Source organism: Plectropomus leopardus, chromosome 23 (genome assembly GCF_026936395.1).
Source record: "Plectropomus leopardus strain MGB_pleo_1.0 chromosome 23, ASM2693639v1, whole genome shotgun sequence".
In the NCBI taxonomy this organism is placed as follows: domain Eukaryota; kingdom Metazoa; phylum Chordata; class Actinopteri; order Perciformes; family Serranidae; genus Plectropomus; species Plectropomus leopardus.
In genome coordinates this window covers 7,599,280-7,611,462 of record NC_142198.1, presented here as the reverse complement: position 1 = coordinate 7,611,462, position 12,183 = coordinate 7,599,280, and the positions used below count along the sequence as shown (strand labels likewise).

Genomic DNA, 12,183 nt, shown 5'->3' with positions numbered 1-12,183 from the left:
TGTCAGAGGAGTCCATAAAATAATAAAGCTCCTACACCACAGTCTTCAGCGACATCGAGTACTGAGTGGCTGTGTTGTTTCAGTCTTAATCTGTTGTTGTTTGCACTGCTGCTTGGTTAACACTCCTAATTCTCTATCTGGCACATAATTACGGCTCCCAACAGGATCCAGCATGGCAAGACTGGTGCCATCCTAGCGTTCAGCCTAGTATACGTGTGTGCGTCTATGTCCCTGTTTGTGTGTGCATGTGAATGCGTCTGTGAGTAATAGAGACTGCTGTTTTGCTAAAGTTTTGCGAAAGTTGGTGAAGGAAGTAAAGTGAGTATGTGTGTCTGACTGTGTGGGCGACACTGTTGGATTTAGCTGAAGTCTCCAGAGAGCGTAATAGGTGTTCATGTTCAGGTGCAAGACGGAATTAGGATCTTGTTAAACGCACACGGGTTAGGAAGCGCACACACCACCGTCACCTCTTCTCATCACTCCGTAGCAAGTTAATACAGCGTACACACTAATGCGCACCAATTCTCACATTAAAACGCACACACACGGAGCAGCTCCCTGGTGAGTCAGCAGTAATCCTGCTCCAGCTCTGGTCCCAGAGAATCATGTGTCTGTGGTAATCATCACATGTACATACGGTACATGCACACAAATAGACACACACATTAATCCTCTCACACCTTGGCCCTGCACCAAACCCTGCATTGACACTGATCCCGGACCAGCGCTTACTGCTTAAAGGAGCTTGAAATCAGTGGGGAAACAGATGGATCAACACCCACTGCTGATCTATGTTCAGCTGAGGCCCCAGCCGCTCCAAGTAATGGGGTGGCACATTTCCTGTTCAGAATCACTATAATGACAGTGATTCCGGTTGGGACAATGGCAGCACAGACATTTGTCTGTTTAAAACCCTGTTCGAAATCTATTAAAAAAAAAAAAAAGTATGTAAGCCTATGAAAAAAAGTCTCCAAGTCTGTGACTTTGACATAAAAAGGCAAGCAGGATATTTTTAATTGAATCCATCAGATTGATTTGATGATATTGCATCTCTATCAGTGTAGAAGAACTCAATCTCATCTGCTGATTGCCTGAGCTCTTCACATAAAAGAAGCGGGAATGTTTCATTAAGGCTGTGATAATTCAACAAGATATACTTTAGAAATCAGTGCGTATTCAGAACTGTGTACAGGGTAAAAATAGCTCCCAGACCGAATTCATTAAATGGATACATCCACTACACAGACGAAGCCTTGTTACTGAGAAGTGAGACAGATGCAGCTGAAATGAGGTATCCTTTTAGTTACAGGGAGTAATACTATCTTGTGTTTCTGTATAAATGACAACGCTTTGCTGCTGGCCTTCCACCAGCGGACCAATCCTGGCTAAACAAGTCTATACTCTCAGCATTGTTCCAGCAGAGAGAACCAGGAGCCAAATCAGGGTTTTGTTGCACAGAATCACCATGGCACACACCCTAAGTCAGTGTCAGCTCAAATGATTCTCCCCTTTAACTGCATTAACTTGTAATCATAATTTGATTGGCAAAGATTTTGACAAAGTTTGCAGATACGGTAATGTCTACTCTAGCTCAAGGCAAGTGCTTGCTTATTTTCCTCTTGTTCTAAAACAAACAAATCAATTGATGCCCAGAGGCTTGGCTTTCAGCCAGCAATCTGCAGCACTATTGTTATCATTAACAAATTTCATTATTAGTACTGAAAACCACTGAATTCATATTTTAAGGGGGGAAAAAAAAATCAATTTTCAGTGCACTGTAGCCTTTTTACTTCATTAGGAATAAACAAAATTGGGAATAACAAATGAAATACAATGTTTAATGTGTTAAATCCAGAAACATCCATACTACATACTGACCAGTATATGATTTTAACTCTCATAGTCATCAATCATTATCTCATCATTAACTTTCATAATCGATCATTTTCCCTGTCCTATGTATTGTCATTCTCCTCCTCCTTTGTACCTGTGGCAGACCACAGCAAGTGCAGTGTGGCATGCTCTCCAGTATGAACAGATATCACAATTACTGCTGCATTAAGCAACTACTAATTTACCTAATAATAGTACTAATCCTTTGAATGGCACAAAAAACAGAGGTGTTAACTGGTGATTATACTGGCAATGCTAATGCTAGTTTTTGTCTTCTCAAAAGTAATTTACTCATTATTACCGCTACTAATCACAGTGCAAATCAGTACTGGATTTCTAGAATGGGAACGTGTTAGAAAGTCAACACTGATGCAAAGACCCTGTTACAAAAACTGTAATAACTGGTAATATCTATGTGCCTGACAAACTGTACTGACACAAACAAGCAGAGTTAATTATTGACTGATATGTGACAGGATGACTGATGTGTGCTGGTCATTGCAAATATTAACTGTATGTTGTTGGTAACTGTAGCCAAATTCAAAGTATGTGTTAGTTTATCTATTTGAAGAGGCCCCCATTTATTTCTTTTTTAGTTTTTTTTTTTTTTTTTTTTGCAATGATTTGTTTTTATTAACAGATGCTCAAATTATAATGCAATAACAACTCAAAAAATATATCAGATTTCCACTTGTGCATTTGAAAGTAACTATTTTGATAAGGAAAAGTAAGAGTACAAAGATACCTGTCAAAAACAGCCCAAATTTATTTCTATAATAGTCGTTGTTTAAACCCACATGCAATTCTACTGTATGTTACACAGCCCACATGCATTAGTGCCTCTTTTCCTGACCCTGACAGGCTATCCCATAAAACATCATGTTGAAATAATCTCATATACAGGAAATTGCAGTGCACATTAAGAACACGTAGTTGTTTAATTTTTAGTTAATCTACAGTATGCAGTTGTTGGGTACCAGTTTAGCTACATTCAAATCTCTGTCGCTTTTTCAGGAGTTTACTACTTCGTAGGGCGGCCCCTTAAACATCGGAGGCTCAAATCATCAGTCGGAAAACCTCAGTCAACTGAGAATGCTTCAAGTTGAGCAGCTGTTTTTTTGTCTATGCAGTGTTCTTATGGGGATTTTTTGTTCTCCATAAAGACAGCAAAGCTACAGCAAACAATAACTCCCAAGACAGAACATGATCCACGCGAAGTAACAATAAACAGTAGAACAACAGTGCAAAACAATATGGAACAATGCCACAGACCATTGGCCACAGTACCAATGGTCCTGCTATTTGACTAAAATCACTTTGAGATGTTTGCGATCGAACACACATTTCCCTGTTAGTTTAGCCTTGTCCTGATTTCACCCAAAAAATTGCACCCTCTCCTCTCCTTAAAACACATCCTCATGCTGTCAAGGTGAGGCCTGACCTGCCCTAGTCCCTCAATCAGACACAGTTAAACAGTTCGGCAGTACCTCCTTGTAACAATATGAGATTTCAGACTCAGAATACAATCATTTCCTGTGTTGCGGTTTGAATGTAATGTAATGTAATGTAAACAACTTTTACTTTGACAAGCTACTTTTCTTTAGTTCAGATGCAGTTCAACTACTTTTCATTGTGAAGTAGCTAATAGTTTTGTTAAACTACATCTCTAATGTCGTTTCCTGAACACTGGAAATTAGCCTGCCAATTAAGCGTGTCATCCTCTGTTCGAAAAAATAAAAAATAAAAAGAAAAGAAAAAAATACACAATACAATACACTATACAATATTTCAAGTTTTCTCTCTGAAACAGGTAGAAGGAAACACATTTACAGTCTTTTCTAAACACTTACTTCACACATTTTTCCAGTAAATGTTCATATTGTGGCCCCTTGGTGAAGAAAGAAACTCCTTGAACAGTATTACTTTCCTACATCAGTGCATCTTGTTATCCATTATCGTTATAAAACCTGCTATACAGTTTTGGTTTAGACTGGAAGACATGTCATGGGTGATAGGTTAAGGCAAAATCAAACCCCAACCAAAACAAGACTGCTACTGTTAACAAGAAGGCAATGTCAGACAGAATAAATGAAGTGGCAATGAAATGGCTATTCAGTCTCAAATATCAGCCTAGCAATCCCCCCACTCCATCCTGCTGGAAGAGCAAACAAAATAGGAAATGGGCAAGTAGAGTGGATGTTTTTTTGGCCTCCTTCCCACTCAAAAACTCATCTTTTGCCGCCGTTAGACGGGCCAGCAACGTAATGAGTGTTGGTGGAGAGTGAGAAAGGCTGATAATATGGGGAACAAATGCGAAGCGGAGAGAGGGTGTTAGTGCTCCGGCATTCTTTTAAGTGTTTCTTTCACTGACACAAACAGTCCAATGCGTGAAAGCTATTCATCTGCACTGTCTTGTTCCATCACACCATTGATTTTGGCTGTTACATTTCATTAAATAGCAGTGGTGGAAAGCAACACGGAGATGTTTTAAGATTCATTTCCGCTGCATGGATAACAGCCGTCATCCTATCGAGCAAACCTCTAAATGAACATTAACAACCACTTTCAGGGGTTATCAATTTTCTGTTTTGCAGTTGCTGCTTTTTCTACCTGCTCTCCATCAACAGCTGTTATTTCTTTTATCTTCATTATCTTTTTATACTTTCTTCCTTCAGTGCATTCCTTTGCCAAATATACTTCCACCTATTCAAACTCATACTGTAGGTATTGATGTCATCACAGACTGCCTTGGCCACCTTCCACTGACGTCCCAAACACGTAGCTCAAACTGCAAACCCCACAGATGCCCTTTAAGCAGCATGAGCGAGACAGTTATAGCTAAGGCTTAGCCGTACCCTAAAATCTCACACTGTATATTCCAACATGAGCCCTCTCTTAATTAGAAAAGTTTGCAATTTATTTCTCACATAATGTGGTGCTCATTTTTGTCATTTTAAGCTTCATTTTATTGTTTGCACTATAAGGTACTTCATATATTTCGGTGATGACATATCAACATTTAGTGGATATGGAAAGGGGTAATATTAAGTTCAGTGAGGGTGAGGATTTTTAATTTAAATAACATTATTGTGGATGGTACAATAGGCCACACAGGATGAGAAGAACAAGGATGAGAAATACTGGATATCAAATTGGTCATCGAATTGGATTAGAAATAGGAAAATCCATTTGAATTGCTTTAAAAATGCATTTTGTATGACCTTCAGAGACAGGGAGATGAGTGTGACATTGCATCAGTCTTAGTCCGCACTGTCAAAATGCAAACGCAGAATGAGAGATTAAAAAGGGAAAAAACAAAAAAGCATGTACCTGTCCCGGCCAATCCCCGACCCGTGTCTCTCTGTCGGGTCTTTTTTCTTCAGCGTATATTGCAGTCGTTCACAAATGGTCCTTTCAACACCACACAGCCAAACCTAGATGCACACAAAACAAAAATATGGCTCATATTTACCACCACAACCATCTCGATTGTGTTCATTACCACCAGTGTCATCATGATTACGCTCAGATCTGTCATCATAACACCAGCCTTATCAGTGTCATCAGTTCTCTGTACGCATTCATTGGCATATTTGTCTCTCGTCCTATTTAGTTCAGGCCTTGAACAGATAAAGAGCAGCTGATTTTAACTTGCCGGTCCGTCCTTGTCTCATTCTTATGATCCCACACATCAATAATAAATCATCAATTGACTGCAGTGTGTTATTGCGGTGCTTTGTTGATAAGCAGAAGGTGGGTGGAGGTGGGTTAAACAAGGGTCACGTTTGGCGCAAAGCTGCTGTTTTGGATCTGTCTGTGCTTGTGCCTCAAAGGTCTTTTTCTACTTGTTTTTAACTAAATAAATGGCATCCATCAGGTGAATATAATGTACTTATGTACCCTCTGAGTCCCCCTGCAGAGCTAGTGTCACAGGCCAGTTCATCCTGAACATCTGATTCATCATGATGTGAGATGCTGAAATGTGGCTGGATCAGCAGTTTGACACACTCAATAAGTGTAGCCTTTAGGTGGAAAATCAGATAAACCCTGCCATATGAGATTTTTTTTTAAAACCCTGTAAGAGTCATTTAGCAAGGTGTTCAGTATGAAAATATGATTTTTCTTGAATTAAGGAATAAATGTCATTGGGATAGCATAATTCAATTTCAAATGAACCTCTTAAAAACTCAGCTAACATCTTGATTTGCATAATATTTGACATTTTTGTATGTGGAATATGCACCTGTCATTATTTCTATTGTATTCTCCATTTCTTCTGAACTTCTGAAGACTTCACAGGAGTCATGGTAGTTTTCTAAGCAAAGGTAATGTTATCAAAGTCTCATCTCGATCCCAGATGCTTCTTGATGTCCTGTCCTTGAATAATCTCCTGAAAGGATGAAGAAGACGACGGATGACAGACAGAGATTGAAGGAGGGGGAGTGGAAATAAAGACCGAGAGAAAGGGAAACCACATTATTATAGGAAGAAAGTGGGGGTAAGAAAACTAAAAGCAGATGCCTGTCACAAAGATAAGACTCAGACCATTGTCCTGTTCATACATTAGAACCCGTGTGAGCAAATGTGCTTCAGGACACTGCTGGGCAGATTACAGAGGGCCTAACAGCGTGTTCAGGGGATTAACAGAATCTGCTTGTTGAAATGTGTAAATATTTTGTTCATGTTGGGTGCAGTGAGATTTTATTATGGATTACTTCACACAACCTCGACAATCCACACACTAGTGAAAATATAGCATAGCAAAATTAAACTTTTGTAGTATAAATATGTAGTTCAAGGAAAGAGAGAAACAGGAAGCAACAGAGAGACAAAGACAAAGCAAAATGAAACACAGACACATTCATCAGGTGGCAGGCGTGCACAGATAACCTCAGGCCAGCTGCTATAGCTTCGGGCAGGGACTCCCAGCACCCCATGAGCACAAGCAGCTCCTCGCTGGTTTAGAGACAGAGCTCTTCTGTAAATGTCTATTGTTTTTGACATTGGCTACCATGACATTTGTGTTTCTTTGTCTGGTTGGTTTGAAATTCTAATTTCAATTATTGGACAGAGAACAAGCATGAAATATAAAAAAAATGTGTTGCCAAATCGACTTCCAATAAATGTGGAGAGCATTACTGACCTATGAATCACCACTACTACAATGTAATCACAACATCACAAAAACAAAGAAGTCCTGATGTGCAAAAATTTAATGGATCAATATTGGTTGTATTATGCCCAAAAAATCAGAATCCGATCCTTTCTTTACTGTATTCCACTGTGTTTTGTCCAACTCAGCCTACAATTGCACTGCAGGTCTCCTTCACCACTGTAAAGTGCAGCTTTTCACTGCATGTGGGAGTGAAAATTTGAGTGTGTGAATGTGAAATATAATTTGGATGCACCGGTGAGTAAGGCTGGCAAAAAGCACTGATTTTCCAAAAACCAAAGAGCAAAGTACAAAACATTCAGCTAGAAACTTCTCCTTTTTACCGGGGGCCGTCCGTCTCTCTAACTGGTTAAATTGTCAAATACCGCCAGCGGCAGGTCTTATCAGCCGCAGCTAATTAACGTTAATTCTGTGAGTAACTTAGTTACACCACTCCACAGTCTAACACAGTGTTTCTGTGGTTTCAGCATACTCAACAAAGTGAGATGGCTTCTCTCTTGCGGATCGCTTCACAACTAACTTTTATTTATATTGTATTTAAGCTAGCTTAAAGGGGACCTATTATGGTCATATATATATATATATATATATATATATATATATATATATATATATATATAGATATAATAACCTTTTTCTATAAGCCCCCCCCTCCCCAAAAAGAAGGCCCAGTCTGCTCTGATTTGTCAACATATCCAGGTCTTCCTCACCTGCGCTCCATTTATCTCTGTACAGTTATCATTGTAGCTGAGGAACGACTATGAAATGTCATATAGGGTCACTTTCGACCATACTACTGTTCGCTTTCTACCACTGCACATGTTTCAACAGGAATATGAACCAAAAATGGGAAGAAATTTCAAACATTGGTAACCATGATTACACATTTCCCTGATGTTAGCATGTAGCTACACATAGCAGTGTACTTGCAGCCAGGGACAGAGTATATTGGCACTTTCTGCTATGGAAAATCACATATAAAAGCTTCTAAACCAATGTTTTCATAACTGGACATGTTTCCACACAAATATGATCTAATAGTTACATGTTTCCCTGATGTTAACATGATGCCACATATAGCATCGTACTTGCAACCAGTAATGAGTGTTAGGCAACACATTCTCCCTTTAAAACACACCAATAGAAGCTTGAAAACACAATGGGACATGTTTCAGCGGGGACATCCGAAATTGGGAAAAAGTTAACATCTGCAACTACGATAAACAAGATATGTTACAAAATATGTATGTGCATTAGCTTCAGCTGGTCTTTAAAGTAGAAAAGAACATAAGAAACAATAGTCAGAATGTTGGAAAGTAAAGGAAAGGAAAGAGGAACTTCAGTATTTGGGTCTGGTAGCTCATGAAAAATACGTACGTCAGATTCTTGGCCACAGCTCTTACTTCAATGTCCCGTATCTGACTCAGTACGGGCAGATATAAATGGAGTAAGATATCAGGACTGAGACAAGAAAAACTGAAACAGGACATCTCAAAACAATAATGTAAACAACAGAACAACTGTGAGAAAGGGTGTTTTGTCCAGTAGGTGGCAGCTACAGAATGACCACAGACAGGCTATTCAGCTGAGTGGTTTATAAAGCAGTATTTCTCTCTGAGTCTCTGAAAAATAATTAAGACCATGACTGATTACTAAAAAATCTTTTTAAAAACGAGCGCTGTCTTGCTCTTTGTTAACAGAGGAAAAACTGATTTCAAAAGTGAATACCCTGCCGAATCAATCCACTGAAGTCTACTCTGAAGGCGTATTTCAGATGGAATACAGGATATGTGTATGCAAAAAGACCCTTACATCCACACATAAGCACAGACACACACAAACACACGCTCCTGCAGTACAATCTACTCCAAAGATGCCTGTCTACATAAAGGTTTCAGAGGAATATCCATTACATAAACATTACAGTGGCCCACAGTAGAACTCAGAGCAGAGTTTGGCTTGCTGCTTTATTTGTAGGTGAACAAATAAAGCCTGCCATGCACACACATGCACGCACGCACGCACACACAAACACACACACACACACACACACACACAGTGCATGCCTAGCCACAGAGGCCTAACAAAATAAATACATATGTGCACCTCCTAACACATAAACACATACAGTACACCAGAGAGATGAGAAACACCTCTCTCTGCACATTCTGAGAGTACATCCTAACAAAGAGGTCTGTGAGATTCTGTGGGGAGGGAATTTGGGCTATAAGGAGGGGAGGCTAGGGGAGCTCCCTCTCCCTAACTCACACACACACACACACACACACACACACACACACACACACACACACACACACACACACCACACCACACACACTCACACACACACAAAGAAGGAGGAAGGGAACATAGTGATGCAGCACTGGTCTTCTCCTCCCAGCTTGGCGTGCCTGGAAACCATGGCAGCAGTGTCTCACGGTACTGCAGCCGTCGCCATGCCAACAGTGGTGGCAGCTTTCTGTGGGGATCAGACTCACTGGGTGACACCTGACGAATGCACAGACACATGCATGTGCGTTCATGCACACACACACAGGTGCATGCGCATGCACAAACACACACACACACACACACACACACACACACACACACACACACACACACACACACACACACACACTAATACACACAGGCAGGGAGCCACTAAAAGGAAATGGGAGAAAGGGAACAAAGAAAAGCATGCAGGGAGAGCTTGACACAGGTGGGTAAAAATACATGCCGAGATGCACACAAGGGCATGTACATGTGAGCACAAATAGACAGCAGGACACACACACACACACACACACCATGTAAGGCTTTCAGCAGGTGTACAAAAAGGCAACCTTTCTTTTATCCCTCTCCTCCTGTTCAGAGTCTGCATGCTCCACTCTGTCTATCTAATTAGAGAGCCAGCCTGAGTCTGGCTGTCTGCATGGGGGCGCACACGCACCCACGCACACACACACACACACACATGCATGCACACCCATTCACATTCACAACTTCATCTTTCTCTCAACACAAATCACACAACATCTAGTGCACGCAAATGACAAGAGCACTCTATCACTCTCCACATGCACAGAGACACACATATCCAGACTCACAAAACACACACACACATACACACACACATCCACTACCCACATATTAATAACCAGGTCTCCAATGTCAATTTGAGCTCTCAAGGACTGTGGGTGCTGAGCGAGGCAGAGGCCACAGAGAGAGAGAGAGAGAGAGAGAGAAAGAGCAAGAGAGAGAGAGAGAGGGAAGAGTAATGGCGTAATGCATTCAGGTTCTTATTCATGCTGATTCCCCCGCTGGGTGCACAGACTCATTTACCTAAACAATACATTTCAGACAGGGCAAAGAGGACACAGAGGTAGGGCTGGGTGAGTGTGTGTGTGTGTGTGTGTTCAGGGGTGAATGATAGCCTGCTACTGCCCTTTGTGTGCTCTAAAACGAGATATTTTTTGTGTGTTTAAGAGCGAAAAAGGTTTTTGGTACAGTATGTATGTGTGTTAGGCTGAAGAAAAAGATAGCGGTCACTGAGTCAGAGCAGTGTATGTAGCCAAGCTTTGACATGGCATTGAATACCGGCTGTCTGCATCTGATAGAGAAGAAAGAAGGCATAAAAAGGCAGCTGAGGGAAGGCGAGGAGGAAAAAAACAGAGCAAGGGATGGAAAAAGAGAGAGGCCCTCGAGTGAGATGGAGGTTAAGAAATGTGGTACTTGACCTCCAGTGTGTGCTTAGCATGAAGGGAGAAGGCTGAAATCTCCCTTTCTTTATGTGTCTACCTTCCTGACAGTGTGTCTACTGGCTGCCTGTTCATTCTGTTAGCCAGATACTTAAGCATAACCAAACACTCATATACATAGACAGCATACAGACAATAAACCTATACATGCAAATATACATGGGGTATAAATGGTTGCAGGAAATAAATGTGAGAGAATTACTGTTTATGAAAAGTGCCATACTTGTAACTTCTGTCTGACTTGTGTAAAATTATAAAACAGAACAGATTAAGGATGCAAAATGAATTTAAGAGTACGTTTTCATTTATGTTGTATTGTTTCGAATCGTATCGTATCGCATTGTATCGTATCATATTTTTACTACTTGAGACTTATTTTTGGTCATACATCTTACCAGTAATAGCCCTGTACTCATTAAGTTATTTGCTGTCACCTGGGAACACTGTAACATTGCTTATTAGAAGACAAGCACAAGTGGTCATGTAATCATAGACCCCCAAGGTCAGCCAATCATGTATGAGTGTAGAATTAGGAGTATGCAAAATGGATAAAATCCTCCTTCATTTTACATGAAACTTGATATTGTGATACTGATACTGATGTAATCTTAAATTGGTGGACAGTATGTCATGTTGTTTGTGCATCCTCAATAATTCAAAACTGGGATTCACTTCTAAAAACATTGCCCCATAGTAGGGCAGGGCAATATATTGCTAGATATCATCATCAATTTTGGATATCATAATATCATAAGTGTTGTCTTTTCCTGCTTTTAGATACAGAATTACTGTAATATGATGTAATTTTCTGAATTTACCAGACTACATTTCTATTATTTGCTATGGTCTAAGTCATTAAATCCACACAACTGATGATTTATTATAAAAAAAATCTCATGCACAAATATTTTGTAAAAGCAAAAACAGTTAACCTTACAATATTGTCACAGTATTGATATTGAGGTATTTCATCAAAAATATTGTAACATGATATCACCCAGTGCTACTACCAGAGCACATTGGTCCATTGAGTAACCCTAATTTTATGGAGTATCAGTTGAGGAAACTGTTGATGGATAAGATAATTAGTGGCTAAGCCAGGAAAAAACCTGACAAATCAAGATACATTATTACATTGACAGGAAAATCATGTAAAAATCCAATATGCAATAACAGACTCCTGATTAATGATTTGCAATATTCTCTGTGTATGGCCTAATAAATTCAGATATTAATGAATAAGCTACCTTGCATCCATCACAGACTATCTGGCTTATACCGTGGCTGACCTACCATACCTGTCATAGTTACACAAACACAGCATAGAAAGTTTTATTGCTATTTTTTTTTTTGCCA

At 39.9% G+C, this 12,183-nt stretch overlaps 1 long non-coding RNA gene across 1 annotated transcript in view; it reads right to left on the bottom strand.

Moving 5' to 3' along the window:
- Positions 1–12,183, bottom strand: part of LOC148185629 (uncharacterized) — a 65,852-nt gene that overhangs the window by 36,839 nt on the left and 16,830 nt on the right. Inside the window, exon 2 of the long non-coding RNA XR_015775762.1 lies at positions 5,224–5,327. This is a non-coding gene — a long non-coding RNA (uncharacterized LOC148185629). The remainder of the gene's footprint in view (positions 1–5,223; positions 5,328–12,183) is intronic.